General features: G+C 46.7%; 1 protein-coding gene across 1 annotated transcript in view; it reads left to right on the top strand.

Moving 5' to 3' along the window:
* Positions 1 to 5018: 5018 nt before the first annotated feature.
* The window catches only part of ugcg (UDP-glucose ceramide glucosyltransferase), a 33035-nt gene continuing 20527 nt past the window's right edge, over positions 5019 to 17526 (top strand). The window contains exon 1 of the mRNA XM_064943606.1: positions 5019 to 5031. The gene's annotated coding sequence lies outside the window, so the exon portion shown is untranslated. The remainder of the gene's footprint in view (positions 5032 to 17526) is intronic.

The raw sequence follows: 17526 nt of genomic DNA, 5'->3' as shown, positions 1-17526 counted from the left end.
AGCAGGACAAGAGTGGAGTGGATCATCCCGTTTGTTATTTTTCACGTAAATTTAATAAATGTCAAACAAACTATGCGACAATAGAACAAGAAGCTCTTGCTTTGTTGTTGGCTCTGCAATACTTTGAAGTATATATTGGTTCCAGTGCCCTACCCGTGATTGTATATACTGACCATAACCCCTTAGTTTTTCTCCACCGAATGTACAACCAGAACCAGCGCCTTATGCGTTGGGCGCTGATTGTACAAAATTATAATTTGGAGATCCGCCACAAAAAGGGTTCTGATAATGTGTCGGCAGATGCTTTGTCTCGTGTGTGAAAATGATTTCTGCATGTTTTGCAAGGTTGTTGCTTGGTTGGGAGTATTAATTGAAATACTGCAGTCGCAACCCTAGGGTTGCTCTTTTAAGGGTGGGAGTGTTACGGATACAGTTATCCTGTGTGTGTGTGTGTATCCTGTGTGTGTGTTTTCTTTTCTCTCCTTCTCCTCACAGGTGAAAATCATCACTCCCCAATCAATCATCAATCAGAAGACACACCTCCTCATATTTCCTAAACCTATCACAGTTCTTTCCCCATGGTTTAAAAACCCCATCATTTGTTTGTTCTAGAGCTCAGCCCAGCTCAGCTCAGCTCAATCTCTCTGTAAATGCCATGTCTGTAGGTCTCTGTGTTTCACTCTCGCTTTGTGTCGTAACCTCTCTTTTGTTTAAGCACCTCATAGCACTTTGTCATCACCTGTGAGTATTGTTTTTGGTTATGGTGTTTGTTTGATTGCTGGTGGAAAAGGGGGAAACCAAGACAAGTCGCCCATGGGCATACACTACCCGTAGGTGAACTTTGTTAAATACACTAGTTAGAACTGGGCGGACCACCCACTGTATTTTTGGTTAGTTAGTTAGCTGTTGTTAAAGTAGGCTAGTCTAGCTTAGGGGTGTTTTTGAATACTTATTGTTTCTTTCCTTGGGTCCAGCTCAGCCCCTTTTCCTGCTCCCCCCATTACCGTGTGTTTATAAATAAACCTAGAGTTTGACGGTAGATTTCAGTTGTCGTGCTTATTTCGTTCACACTTTTCGTTTGTCACAATAATAATTTGCATGAGTTATGTTACGAGTCTCATTACCATCCCCCCTAGACTGTCGGGCCAAAAGGGATTCGTAACACCGGGGTAATAACATGGCAGCTGTCAGTATGAGGCCCGTTAACCAGACCGGGGTAATAACATGGCAGTATGAGGCCAGTTAACCAGACCGGGGTAATAACATGGCAGTATGAGAGGCCAGTTAACCAGACCGGGGTAATAACATGGCAGTATGAGGCCAGTTAACCAGACCGGGGTAATAACATGGCAGTAATAAACCATGGCAGCTGTCAGTATGAGGCCAGTTAACCAGACCGGGGTAATAACATGGCAGTATGAGAGGCCAGTTAACCAGACCGGGGTAATAACATGGCAGTATGAGGCCAGTTAACCAGACCGGGGTAATAACATGGCAGCTGTCAGTATGAGGCCAGTTAACCAGACCATGGGTATGTAACATGGCAGTGAGAGGCCCGTTAACCAGACCGGGGTAATAACATGGCAGTTAACCAGAGGCCTGTTAACCAGACCGGGGTAATAACATGGCAGCTGTCAGTATGAGGCCAGTTAACCAGACCGGGGTAATAACATGGCAGTATGAGAGGCCCGTTAACCAGACCGGGGTAATAACATGGCAGCTGTCAGTATGAGGCTCAAACCGTTGGCTGTAGTGGCGCCTCAGGACTGATGCAGTGCCTTAGTCCGCTGCTTCACTCTGTGATTTCAACGACCGGTGTCCCGCGGCAAACTCCTCCTGTGTGATTTGTGCTCCGTAAGCCTCCGTTCGAGTCCTTGGCCCAGATCCCTCTTAAGATGTCTCTGTTAAGGTTGTCCGTGACTTATTGTCTCTAAAGGTATTGGACTGATGTTTCTCTCTGTCTGTGTTTCTTTTATTTTACATTTTTTTAAATTATTTTGTGGTATCCAATTGGTGGTAGTTACAGTCTTGTCTCATCGATACAACTCCCGTACGGGCTCAGGAGAGGCGAAGGCCGAAAGCTATGCGTCCTCCCGAAACACAACCCAACCAAGCCGCACTGCTTCTTGACACAGCGCTCATCCAACCCGGAACATGCCGCACCAATGTGTCAGCGTGCACTGCGCCTGGCCCGCCACAGGAGTCGCTAGTGCGTGATGGGACAAGGAACATCCCTGCCGTCCAAACCCTCCCTAACCCGGACGACGCTAGCCCAATTGTGTGTCGCCCCATGGACCTCCCGGTCGCGGCCGTCTGCGACAGAGCCTGGGCTCGAACCCAGAATCTCTGGTGGCACAGCTAGCACTGTGATCTTCTCCTTTCCCCCTTCTGATGACCAGGTGGCGAATCGCATCTCTGCATGTCTGGCAGACATATCAGTGTGGATGACGGATCACCACCTCAAGCTGAACCTCGGCAAGACGGAGCTGCTCTTCCTCCCGGGGAAGGACTGCCCGTTCCATGATCTCGCCATCACGGTTGACAACTCCATTGTGTCCTCCTCCCAGAGCGCTAAGAACCTTGGCGTGATCCTGGACAACACCCTGTCGTTCTCAACTAACATCAAGGCGGTGGCCCGTTCCTGTAGGTTCATGCTCTACAACATCCGCAGAGTACGACCCTGCCTCACACAGGAAGCGGCGCAAGTCCTAATCCAGGCACTTGTCATCTCCCGTCTGGATTACTGCAACTCGCTGTTGGCTGGGCTCCTTGCCTGTGCCATTAAACCCCTACAACTCATCCAGAACGCCGCAGCCCATCTGGTGTTCAACCTTCCCAAGTTCTCTCACGTCACCCCGCTCCTCCGCTCTCTCCACTGGCTTCCAGTTGAAGCTCGCATCCGCTACAAGACCATGGTGCTTGCCTACGGAGCTGTGAGGGGAACGGCACCGCAGTACCTCCAGGCTCTGATCAGGCCCTACACCCAAACAAGGGCACTGCGTTCATCCACCTCTGGCCTGCTCGCCTCCCTACCACTGAGGAAGTACAGTTCCCGCTCAGCCCAGTCAAAACTGTTCGCTGCTCTGGCCCCCCAATGGTGGAACAAACTCCCTCACGACGCCAGGACAGCGGAGTCAATCACCACCTTCCGGAGACACCTGAAACCCCACCTCTTCAAGGAATACCTAGGATAGGATAAAGTAATCCTTCTCACCCCCCCTTAAATGATTTAGATGCACTATTGTAAAGTGGCTGTTCCACTGGATGTCAGAAGGTGAATTCACCAATTTGTAAGTCGCTCTGGATAAGAGCGTCTGCTAAATGACTTAAATGTAAATGTTAAATGTGATGCATTACCTTGGACCAATGCGCCACTCGGGAGGCCCTGTCTGTGTTTCTCTCCCCAGTATTTGACTAATGTTTCTCTCTGTGTTTCTCTCCCCAGTATTTGACTAATGTTTCTCTCTGTCTGTGTTTCTCTCCCCAGTATTTGACTAATGTTTCTCTCTGTCTGTGTTTCTCTCCCCAGTATTTGACTAATGTTTCTCTCTGTCTGTGTTTCTCTCCCAGTATTTGACTAATGTTTCTCTCTGTCTGTGTTTCTCTCCCCAGTATTTGACTAATGTTTCTCTCTGTCTGTGTTTCTCTCCCCAGTATTTGACTAATGTTTCTCTCTGTCTGTGTTTCTCTCCCAGTATTTGACTAATGTTTCTCTCTGTCTGTGTTTCTCTCCCAGTATTTGACTAATGTTTCTCTCTGTCTGTGTTTCTCTCCCCAGTATTTGACTAATGTTTCTCTCTGTCTGTGTTTCTCTCCCCAGTATTTGACTAATGTTTCTCTCTGTCTGTGTTTCTCTCCCCAGTATTTGACTAATGTTTCTCTCTGTCTGTGTTTCTCTCCAGTATTTGACTAATGTTTCTCTCTGTCTGTGTTTCTCTCTACAGTATTTGACTAATGTTTCTCTCTGTCTGTGTTTCTCTCCCCAGTATTTGACTAATGTTTCTCTCTGTCTGTGTTTCTCTCCCCAGTATTTGACTAATGTTTCTCTCTGTCTGTGTTTTCTCTCTCCCAGTATTTGACTAATGTTTCTCTCTGTCTGTGTTTCTCTCCCCAGTATTTGACTAATGTTTCTCTCTGTCTGTGTTTCTCTCTACAGTATTTGACTAATGTTTCTCTCTGTCTGTGTTTCTCTCCCCAGTATTTGACTAATGTTTCTCTCTGTCTGTGTTTCTCTCTACAGTATTTGACTAATGTTTCTCTCTGTCTGTGTTTCTCTCCCCAGTATTTGACTGTTTCTCTCTGTCTGTGTTTCTCTCCCCAGTATTTGACTAATGTTTCTCTCTGTCTGTGTTTCTCTCCCCAGTATTTGACTAATGTTTCTCTCTGTCTGTGTTTCTCTCTACAGTATTTGACTAATTTGTTTCTCTCTGTCTGTGTTTCTCTCCCCAGTATTTGACTAATGTTTCTCTCTGTCTGTTTTCTCTCCCCAGTATTTGACTAAGTATTTGACTGTTTCTCTCTGTCTGTGTTTCTCTCCCCAGTATTTGACTGTTTCTCTCTGTCTGTGTTTCTCTCCCCAGTATTTGACTAATGTTTCTCTCTGTCTGTGTTTCTCTCTACAGTATTTGACTAATGTTTCTCTCTGTCTGTGTTTCTCTCCCCAGTATTTGACTAATGTTTCTCTCTGTCTGTGTTTCTCTCCCCAGTATTTGACTGTTTCTCTCTGTCTGTGTTTCTCTCCCCAGTATTTGACTGTTTCTCTGTCTGTGTTTCTCTCCAGTATTTGACTAATGTTTCTCTGTCTGTGTTTCTCTCCCCAGTATTTGACTGTTTCTCTGTCTGTGTTTCTCTCCCCAGTATTTGACTAATGTCTCTGTCTGTGTTTCTCTCCCCAGTATTTGACTAATGTGTTTCTCTCTGTCTGTGTTTCTCTCTCTCAGTATGAGATCCTGTTATGTGTCAGGACTATGAGTAGCTGTTGATGTGTGTAAAAAGTTTCTGGGCAAATATCTGATGCTAGGTTGTTTATAGGTAAGAGCTTGACTTGATGTACTATTAGAACAAACTGTTCAGTATTTTCTGACATTTGACATCTGTCTCTGTATGTTTGTGTAGTATTGAAGTGGGGAACTCGCTGGTATTAACAGTTTTATACATTGCATTCAAAGCATACTAGTGTATATACACCTGTCAATACCAGCGAGTTCCTGATGGTATAGTGTGTGTATATAGATGGTATAGTGTGTATATAGATTATAGTCCAGTATTTGACTAAGTGTTTATAGATGGTATAGTCTGTGTTTCTCTCCCCATATAGATGGTATAGTGTGTATTAGATGGTAAGTGTGTTAGATGGTATAGTGTGTATGTAGATGGTATGTGTGTATGTAGATGGTATAGTGTGTATGTAGATGGTCCCCAGTATTTGACTATAGTGTGTGTATGTTTCTCTGTGTATGTAGATGTCTGTGTTTATGTAGATGTATAGTGTGATATAGATGTATAGTGTGTCTCTGTCTGTGTTTGTAGATGGTATAGTGTGTATCCCCAGTGTGTATTAGATGGTACTAATGTTTATAGTGTGTATATAGTGGTATAGTGTTAGATCTCTCCCCAGTATAGTTGTATGTAATGGTATAGTGTGTATGTAGATGGTATAGTGTGTATGTTTATAGTCCCCATGTATGGTTAGTGTGTATGTAGATGGTATAGTGTGTATGTAGATGGTATAGTGTGTCTGTGTTTCTCTCTATGTAGATGGTATAGTGTGTATGTAGATGGTATAGTGTGTGTAGTGGTATAGTGTGTATGTAATGGTATAGTCTCTGTAGATGGTATAGTGTTTGGTATAGTGTGTATCTGGTATAGTGTGTATGTATTTGATAATGGTTTCTGTATATAGATGTCTGTGTGGTTCTCTGGTATAGTATTTAGATAGATAGATGGTATCTGTATATGTGTTGTGTCTATAGATATATAGATAGACTAGATGGTCTCTGTCTGTGTTTCTCACCCCAGTAAATTTGACTTTTTGTCAACACTGAAGAAATGACACTTTGCTACAATGTGTTTCTCTCCCCAGTGTTGATTTGACTGTCCCTCAAAATAACTCTCACCCAGTGTTGTCTCTCCCCTGTATGACAGACTCCACACTGTGCTGTCTCCACACTGTGCTGTATGACTCTGACTGTGTTTGACAGACAGGGATCCACACTGTGTATCACAGGCAGGGATCCACACTGTGACTGTTTATACAGACTGGGATCCACACTGTGTATGACAGACAGGGATCCACACTGTGCTGTATGACTGTGCTGTATGACAGACAGGGATCCACTGTGCTGTATCACAGGCAGGGATCCGCACTGTGCTGTATGACAGACAGGGATCCACACTGTATGTATGACAGACAGGGATCCACACTGTGCTGTATGACAGACAGGGATCCACACTGTATGTATGACAGTTTCCACACTGTGCTGTATGACAGACAGGGATCCACACTGTGCTGTATGACAGGCAGGGATCCAACTGTGCTGTATGACAGACAGGGATCCACACTGTGCTGTATGACAGGCACTCCACACACTGTGCTGTATGACAGTTTCCGCACTGTGCTGACAGACAGGGATTGTGCTGTATGACAGACAGGGATCCACACTGTGCTGTATGACAGACAGGGATCCACACTGTGCTGTATGACAGACAGGGATCCACACTGTGCTCTCTGACAGACAGGGATCCACACTGTGCTGTATGACAGACAGGGATCCACACTGTGCTGTTGACAGACTCCCACACTGTGCTGTATGACAGACAGGGATCCACACTGTGCTGTATGACAGACAGGGATCCACACTGTGCTGTATGACAGACAGGGATCCATGTGCTGTATGACAGACAGGGATCCACACTGTGCTCTCTGACAGACAGGATCCAACTGTGCTGTATGACAGGCAGGGATCCACACTGTGCTGTTTGACAGACAGGGATCCACACTGTGCTTATGACAGACAGGGATCCACACTGTGCTTTGACAGACAGGGATCCACACTGTGCTGTATGACAGGCAGGGATCCACACTGTGCTTCCACACTGTGCTGTATGACAGACAGGGATCCACACTGTGCTGTATGACAGACAGGATCCAGTGCTGTATGACAGACTCCACACTGTGCTCTCTGACAGACAGGGATCCACACTGTGCTGTTCTGACAGACAGGGATCCACACTGTGCTGTATGACAGATGGATCCACACTCTGTATGACAGACAGGGATCCACACTGTGCTTCTGACAGACAGGGATCCACACTGTGCTGTATGACAGACAGGGATCCGCACTGTGCTGTATGACAGGCAGGGATCCACACTGTGCTGTATGACAGACAGGGATCCACACTGTGCTATGTGCTGTATGACAGGCAGGGATCCACACTGTGCTGTATGACAGACAGGGATCCACACTGTGCTGTATGACAGACAGGGATCCACACTGTGCTGTATGACAGACAGGGATCCACACTGTGCTCTCTGACAGGCTGGGATCCACACTGTGCTGTATGACAGACAGGGATCCACACTGTGCTGTATGACAGACAGGGATCCACACTGTGCTGTATGACAGACAGGGATCCACACTGTGCTCTCTGACAGACAGGGATCCACACTGTGCTGTATGACAGACAGTGCTCTCTGACAGACAGTGCTGTATGACTTGGGATCCACACTGTGCTGTATGACAGAGGGATCCACACTGTGCTGTTCATTATCCACATGCTGTTTGACATGGGATCCACACTGTGCTGTATGACAGACAGGGATCCACACTGTGCTGTACAGACAGGGATCCACACTGTGCTGTATGACAGGCAGGGATCCACACTGTGTGTTGACAGACAGGGATCCACACTGTGCTGTATGACAGACAGGTGATCCACTGACAGACTGGTATGCTGTAACAGACAGGGATCCACACTGTGCTGTATGACAGACTGGGATCCACACTGTGCTGTATGACAGACTGGGATCCACACTGTGCTGTATGACAGGGATCCACACTGTGCTGTATGACAGACTGGGATCACACTGTGCTGTATGACAGACTGGGATCCACACTGTGCTGTATGACAGACAGGGATCCACACTGTGCTGTATGACAGACAGGGATCCACACTGTGCTGTATGACAGACAGGGATCCACACTGTGCTATGACAGATGGGATCCACACGGTGTGTGTCCATATAGATGGGATCCACACTGTGTGTCCATGCTGTATAGAGGGATCCACACTGTGCTGTATGGCAGACAGGGATCCACACTGTGCTGTATGACAGACAGGGATCCACACTGTGCTGTCTGGCAGACAGGGATCCACACTGTGCTGTATGACAGTGGGATCCACACTGTGCTGTATGTGTGGGATGTGTGCTGTGTGACAGTGTGATCCACACTGTGCTGTGTGTGGCTGGGATCCACACTGTGCTGTATGACAGACAGGGATCCACACTGTGCTGTATGACAGACAGGGATCCACACTGTGCTGTATGTGACAGGGATCCACACTGTGCTGTATGACAGACAGGGATCCACACTGTGCTGTATGACAGACAGGGATCCACACTGTGCTGTATGACAGGCAGGGATCCACACTGTGCTGTATGACAGACAGGGATCCACACTGGGATCCACACTGCTGTATGACAGATCCACACGTGCTGTATGACAGGATCCACACTGTGCTGTATGACAGACAGGGATCCACACTGTGCTGTATGACAGGGAAGGGATCCACACTGTGCTGTATGACAGACAGGGATCCACACTGTGCTGTATGACAGACAGGGATCCACACTGTGCTGTATGACAGGCAGGGATCCACACTGTGCTGTATGACAGACAGGGATCCACACTGTGCTGTATGACAGACAGGGATCCACACTGTGCTGTATGACAGACAGGGATCCACACTGTGCTGTATGACAGACAGGATCCACACTGTGCTGTATGACAGACAGGGATCCACACTGTGCTGTATGACAGGCAGGGATCCACACTGTGCTGTATGACAGACAGGGATCCACACTGTGCTGTATGACAGACAGGGATCCACACTGTGCTGTATGACAGACAGGGATCCACACTGTGCTGTATGACAGACAGGGATCCACACTGTGCTGTATGACAGACAGGGATCCACACTGTGCTGTATGACAGACAGGGATCCACACTGTGCTGTATGACAGACAGGGATCCACACTGTGCTGTCTGACAGATCCACACTGTGCTGTATGACAGACAGGGATCCACACTGTGCTGTATGACAGACAGGGATCCACACTGTGCTGTATGACAGGGATCCACACTGTGCTGTATGACAGGCAGGGATCCACACTGTGCTGTATGACAGACAGGGATCCACACTGTGCTGTATGACAGACAGGGATCCACACTGTGCTGTATGACAGACAGGGATCCACACTGTGCTGTATGACAGACAGGGATCCACACTGTGCTGTATGACAGACAGGGATCCACACTGTGCTGTATGACAGACAGGGATCCACACTGTGATGACCACACTGTGCTGTATGACAGACAGGGATATGTGCTGTAGACAGACAGGGATCCACACTGTGCTGTATGACAGGCAGGGATCCACACTGTGCTGTATGACAGACAGGGATCCACACTGTGCTGTATGACAGACAGGGATCCACACTGGCCGCACTGTATGACAGACAGGGATCCACACTGTGCTGTATGACAGACAGGGATCCACACTGTGCTGTATGACAGACAGGGATCCACACTGTGCTGTATGACAGACAGGGATCCACACTGTGCTGTATGACAGACAGGGATCCACACTGTGCTGTATGACAGACAGGGATCCACACTGTGCTGTATGACAGACAGGGATCCACACTGTGCTGTATGACAGACAGGGATCCACACAGACTGTGCTGTATGACAGACAGGGATCCACACTGTGCTGTATGACAGACAGGGATCCACACTGTGCTGTATGACAGACAGGGATCCACACTGTGCTGTATGACAGACAGGGATCCACACTGTGCTGTATGACAGACAGGGATCCACACTGTGCTGTATGACAGACAGGGATCCACACTGTGCTGTATGACAGACAGGGATCCACACTGTGCTGTATGACAGACAGGGATCCACACTGTGCTGTATGACAGACAGGGATCCACACTGTGCTGTATGACAGACATCCACACGGGGATGACAGACACCACACTGTGCTGTATGACAGACAGGGATCCACACTGTGCTGTATGACAGACAGGGATCCACACTGTGCTGTATGACAGACAGGGATCCACACTGTGCTGTATGACAGACAGGGATCCACACTGTGCTGTATGACAGACAGGGATCCACACTGTGCTGTATGACAGACAGGGATCCACACTGTGCTGTATGACAGACAGGGATCCACACTGTGCTGTATGACAGACAGGGATCCACACTGTGCTGTATGACAGACAAGGATCCACACTGTGCTGTATGACAGACAGGGATCCACACTGTGCTGTATGACAGACAGGGATCCACACTGTGCTGTACACTGACAGACAGGGATCCACACTGTGCTGTATGACAGGCAGGGATCCACACTGTGCTGTCTGACAGACAGGGATCCACACTGTGCTGTATGACAGACAGGGATCCACACTGTGCTGTATGACAGACAGGGATCCACACTGTGCTGTATGACAGACAGGGATCCACACTGTGCTGTATGACAGACAGGGATCCACACTGTGCTGTATGACAGACAGGGATCCACACTGTGCTGTATGACAGGGATCCACACTGTGCTGTATGACAGACAGGGATCCACACTGGGATCCACACTGTGCTGTAGACAGGGATCCACACTGTGCTGTATGACAGACAGGGATCCACACTGTGCTGTATGACAGACAGGGATCCACACTGTGCTGTATGACAGACAGGGATCCACACTGTGCTGTATGACAGACACCACACTGTGCTGTATGACAGACAGGGATCCACACTGTATGACAGACAGGGATCCACACTGTGCTGTATGACAGACAGGGATCCACACTGTGCTGTATGACAGACAGGGATCCACACTGTGCTGTATGACAGACAGGGATCCACACTGTGCTGTATGACAGACAGGGATCCACACTGTGCTGTATGACAGTCAGGGATCCACACTGTGCTGTATGACAGACAGGGATCCACACTGTGCTGTATGACAGACAGGGATCCACACTGTGCTGTATGAACTACAGGGATCCACACTGTGCTGTATGACAGACAGGGATCCACACTGTGCTGTCTGACAGACTGGGATCCACACTGTGCTGTATGACAGACAGGGATCCTGACAGGGGGATCCACACTGTGCTGTATGACAGACAGGGATCCACACTGTGCTGTCTGACAGACAGGGATCCACACTGTGCTGTCTGACAGACTGGGATCCACACTGTGCTGTCTGACAGACAGGGATCCACACTGTGCTGTATGACAGGCAGGGATCCACACTGTGCTGTATGACAGACAGGGATCCGACTGTGCTGTATGACAGACAGGGATCCACACTGTGCTGTATGACAGACCACACTGGGATCCACACTGTGCTGTCCACACTGACAGACAGGGATCCACACTGTGCTGTATGACAGACAGGGATCCACACTGTGCTGTAGACTGACAGACAGGGATCCACACTGTGCTGTATGACAGACAGGGATCCACACTGTGCTGTATGACAGACAGGGATCCACACTGTGCTGTATGACAGACAGGGATCCACACTGTGCTGTATGACAGGCAGGGATCCACACTGTGCTGATCAGACATCACACTGTGCTGTATGACAGACAGGGATCCACACTGTGCTGTATGACAGACAGGGATCCACACGGTGCTGTATGACAGGCAGGGATCCACACTGTGCTGTATGACAGACTGGGATCCACACTGTGCTGTATGACAGACAGGGATCCACACTGTGCTGTATGACAGACAGGGATCCACACTGTGCTGTATGACAGACAGGGATCCACACTGTGCTGTATGACAGACAGGGATCCACACTGTGCTGTATGACAGACAGGGATCCACACTGTGCTGTATGACAGACTGGGATCCACACTGTGCTGTATGACAGACAGGGATCCACACTGTGCTGTATGACAGACAGGGATCCACACTGTGCTGTATGACAGACTGTGCTGTATGACAGACAGGGATCCACACTGTGCTGTATGACAGACAGGGATCCACACTGTGCTGTATGACAGACAGGGATCCACACTGTGCTGTATGACAGACAGGGATCCACACTGTGCTGTATGACAGACAGGGATCCACACTGTGCTGTTTGAGCGACAGGGATCCACACTGTGCTGTATGACAGACTGGGATCCACACTGTGCTGTATGACAGGCAGGGATCCACACTGTGCTGTATGACAGACAGGGATCCACACTGTGCTGTATGACAGACAGGGATCCACACTGTGCTGTATGACAGACAGGGATCCACACTGTGCTGTATGAACGACAGGGATCCACACTGTGCTGTATGACAGACAGGGATCCACACTGTGCTGTATGACAGGCAGGGATCCACACTGTGCTGTATGACAGACAGGGATCCACACTGTGCTGTATGACAGACAGGGATCCACACTGTGCTCTCTGACAGGCAGGGATATTTCAGTCGGTGGCACCCCCCAAAAAGATTCTGCAGCGTGAAACAATAGACTACATTTGAGTAGTTCTCTGCAGTACAGCGCCCTGAACCACTGCGCCACCCGGGAGGCCCTCCAATAGACCTGTCGTTATCTAATGAAGTCAGTATAAAGTAATCCAGTGCTTTATTAAGAGGTGCAATAGACTACTGAGATGGTATTCAGTAACGACGTCGTTACATCTAACATGCCCTATAGCTGGAATGGAGGATATACAGCCTTATTCAGTGATTGGCATGAATTTGGGGTGACAATTAGGCACATTTTTTTTTTGTTAATTAGAATCTAATTCGCCTTTTAATCTTTTATTTACACCAATACTATATGAAGGCCTTATTGAACTGGTGCTAATTCATCACCCGAGGAAGTGGAAAGTCATTAGTTAATTCTAAATATAACCCCCTGCTCTTTGCCATGTTTTAATCCAACAGTAAATGTAATGTCCTAATAAAACTGTGCACACAGAGACATAAAAATGGTATCCATGAGTTTGTCTGACTGGTAAGTAGATAAACAACCAAAATCTCACAGTATCCCTTTAAAGCGCCAACCGATTGGCTGTTGCTCATTAAAAAAAAACTAGATTCTAGTATGGGAGGTGTGTCTCCTGACCGATTCGCAGTTTGGTTGATGATGTTTGTCCCCTATGAGACACTGTACACATGGAATCCTACACTACATTGACAAAAGTATGGACACCTGCTTGTCGAATATCTCATTCCAAAATCATGGGCATTAAAATGGAGTTGGTCCCCTCCTTTGCTGCTATAACAGCCCCCACTCTTCTGGGAAGGCTTTCCTCTAGATGTTGGAACATTGCTGCAGGGACTTGTTTCCATTCAGCCACGAGAGCATTTGTGAAGTCAGGCACTGATGTTGGGCGATTAGGCCTGGCTCGCAGTCAGCGTTCCAATTCACCCTGAAGGTGTTAGATGAGGTTGAGGTCAGGGCTCTGTGCAGGCCAGTCAAGTTCTTCCACTCCGATCGACAAACCATTTCTGTATGGACCTCGCTTTTTCCACGGGGGCATTGTTTCATGCTGAAACAGGAAAGGGCCTTCCCCCAAACTGTTGCCACAATGTTGGAAGCACAGAATCATCTAGAATGTCATTGTATGCTGTAGGGTTAAGCTTTCCCTTCACTGGAACTAAGAGGTCTAACCCGAACCATGAAAAACAGCCCCAGACCATTATTCCTCCTCCACCAAACTTTACAGTTGGCACTATTCATTGGGGCAGGTAGCGCTGTCCTGGCATCCGCCAAACCCAGATTCGTCTGTCGGACTGCCAGATGGTGAAGCGTGATTAATTCCTCCACTAGAGGTCGACAGATTATGTTTATTCAATGCCGATACCGATTATTGGTGGACCAAAAAAAGCCGATATTAATCGGCCAATTTAAAAAAAAAAAAAATTGTACATGTTTTTTTATTTATTTGTTATAATAACAATTACAACAATACTGAATGAACACTTATTTTAAGTTAATATAATACATCAATAAAATGTAGCCTCAAATAAATAATGAAACATGTTCAATTTGGTTTAAATAATGCAAAAACAAAGTGTTGGAGAAGTAGAAGTGCAATATGTTAAAAAGCTACCGTTTTAAGTTCCTTGATCAGAACATGAGAACAAATGAAAGCTGGTAGTTCCTTTTAACATGATTCTTCAATATTCCAAGGTAAGAGGTTTTAGGTTGTAGTTATTATAGTATTTATAGGAAAATTTCTCTCTATACCATTTGTATTTCATATATGTTTGACTATTGGATGTTCTTGACTCTGACTCTGCGTGCAATGAACGCAAGACAAATGACACAATTTCATCTGGTTAATATTTCTTTTAGCTAAATATGCAGGATTAAAAATATATACTTCTGTGTATTGATTTTAAGAAAGGCATTGGTGTTTATGGTTAGGTTCAGTCATCCAACGATTGTGCTTTTTTTGCAAATGCGCTTTTGTTAAATCATCCCCCAGCTTTGCATCAATTATATGCAACGCAGGACACGCTAGATAAACTAGTAATATCATCAACCATTGATTTATTGTTTTTTATAAGATACGTTTAATGCTAGCTAGCAGCTTACCGTGGCTTATACTGCATTCGCGTAACAGGCAGGCTCCTCATGGAGTGCAATGAGAGGCAGGTGGTTAGAGCGTTGGACTAGTTAACCGTAAGGTCTCAAGATTGGGTCCCCCGAGCTGACAAGGTGAAAACCTATCGTTCTGTCCTTGAACAAGGCAGTTTACCCACTGTTCCTAGGCCGTCAATGAAAACAAGAATGTGTTCTTAACTGACTTGCCTCGTTAAATAAAGTTTAAATAAAGATAAGAAAAGGAAAAAAATTGGCGCCCAAAAATACACATTTCCGATTGTTATGACAAACTTGAATTTGGCCCTAATTAATCGGCCATTCCTATTAGTTGGTTAGTTAGTCCGATTAAATCGGTCGACCTCTAGTTGGCACTACATTCGGGCAGGTAGCATTCCCCTGCCATCCGCCAAACCCACATTCGTCCGTCGTACTGCCAGATGATGAAGCGAGATTCATCCAGGCTGTATCACGACCGGTCGTGATTGGGAGTCCCATAGGGCGGCGCACCGTGTGGGTTTGGCCGGGGTAGGCCCACTGTTCCTAGGCCATCATTGTAAATAGGAATTTGTTCTTAACTGACTTGCCTAGTTAAATAAAGGTCAAATAAAAAATGTAAATCCCTCCAGGGAACACTGCTCCAGAATCCAATGGAGGTGAGCTTTACACCACTCCAGCCGACGCTTGGCATTGCGCATGGTGATCTTAGGCTTGTGTGCCGCTGCTCGGCCATGGAAACCATTTCATTAAGCTCCCAACGAATAGTTATTGTGCTGATGTTGCTTCCAGAGGCAGTTTGGAACTCGGTAGTGAGTGTTGCAGCCGAGAACAGACGATCGATACGCTTTTCAGCACTCGGCGGTCCTGTTGTGAGCTTCTGTGGCCTACCACTTCGTGACTGAGCCGTTGTTGCTCCGAGACGTTTTCCACTTGACAATAACAGTACTTACAGTTGACCCAGCTCTAGCAGGGCAGAAATTTGACGAACTGACTTGTTGGAAAGGTGGCATCCTATGGCGGTGCCATGTTGAACGTCACTGAGCTCTTTGGCAGTAGAATGGCCTTACCAATGTTTGTCTATGGAGATTGCATGGCTGTGTGCTCGATTTTTATACACCTGTCAGCAACGGCTGTGGCTGAAATAGCTGAATCCACTCATTTGAAATGGTGTCCACGTTTTTATATGTGCACATTCGGAAAGTATTCAGACCCCTTGACCTTTTCCACATTTGTTACATTACAAACTTATTCTAAAATGGATAAACTAAATGTTTTTCCTTATCAATCTCCAATATAATACTCCATAATGACATCACAATATCCCATAATGACAAAGCAAAAACAGGATTTGGGGCTCAGGGATGCTGGCCTTCTAGGCAGAGTTCCTCTGTCCAGTGTCAGTGTTCTTTTTTCCATCTTAATCTTTTATTTTTATTGGCCAGTCTGAGATGTCTTTTTCTTTGCAACTCTGCCTAGAAGGCCAACATCCTGGAGTCACCTCTTCACTGTTGACGTTGAGACTGGTGTTCTGCGGGTACTATTTAATGAAGCTGCCAGTTGAGGACTAGACACTAATGTACTTGTCTTCTTCCTCAGTTGTGCACCGGGGCCTCCCACTCTTCTTTCTATTCTGGTTAGAGCCAGTTTGCTCTGTTCTGTGAAGGGAGTAGTACACAGCGTTGTACGAGATCTTCAGTTTCTTGGCAATTTCTCACATGGAATAGCCTTCATTTCTCATAACAAGAACAGACTGACGAGTTTTAGAAGAAAGGTCTTTGTTTCTAGCCATTTTGAGCCTGGAATCGAACCCACAAATGCTGATGCTCCAGATACTCAACTAGACTAAAAAAGGACCGTTTTTATTGCTTCTTTAATCAAAACAACAGTTTTCAGCTGTGCAAACATAATTGTAAAAGGGTTTTCTAATGATCAATTAGCCTTTTAAAATGATAAACTTGGATTAGCTAAGACAACGTGCTATTGGAACACAGTAGTGATGGTTGCTGATAATGGGCCTCTGTTTGCCTATGTCGATATTCCATTAAAAATCAGCCATTTACATCTGCAATAGTCATTTACAACATTAACAATGTCTACACTGTATTTCTGATCAACCTGATATTATTTTAATGGACATAAAATGTTCCTTTCAAAAACGAGGACATTTCTAAGTGACCCCAAACTTTTGAACGGTAGTGTAAGTATTCAGACACTTTACTCAGCACTTCGTTGAACCATCTTTGGCATCGATTACAGCCTTGAGTCTTCTTGGGTATGACACTATAAGCTTGACACACCTGTATTTGGGGAGTTTCTCCCATTCTTCTCTGCAGATCATCTCAAGCTCTGTCAGGATGGATGGGAAGCGTTGCTGCACAGCTATTTTCAGGTCTCCCCAGAGATGTTTGATTGGGTTCAAGTCCAGGCTCTGGCTGGGCCACTCATGGACATTCAGAGACTTGTCCCAAAGCCGCTCCTGCGTTGTCTTGGCTGTGTGCTTAGGGTCGTTGTCCTGTTGGAAGGTGAACCTTTGCCCAGTCTGAGGTCCTGAGTGCTCTGGAACAGGTTTTCATCAAGGATCTGTTTTGGTACCCTTTCCCAGATCGGTGCCTCGACACAAACCTGCCTCTGAGCCCTGTGGACAATTCCTTTGACCTCATGGCT

This window comes from Oncorhynchus masou, chromosome 28 (assembly GCF_036934945.1).
Source record: "Oncorhynchus masou masou isolate Uvic2021 chromosome 28, UVic_Omas_1.1, whole genome shotgun sequence".
NCBI classification, from domain to species: domain Eukaryota; kingdom Metazoa; phylum Chordata; class Actinopteri; order Salmoniformes; family Salmonidae; genus Oncorhynchus; species Oncorhynchus masou.
The sequence above is the reverse complement of the archived record's forward strand: the minus strand, read 5'-3'. Positions and strand labels throughout refer to the sequence as shown.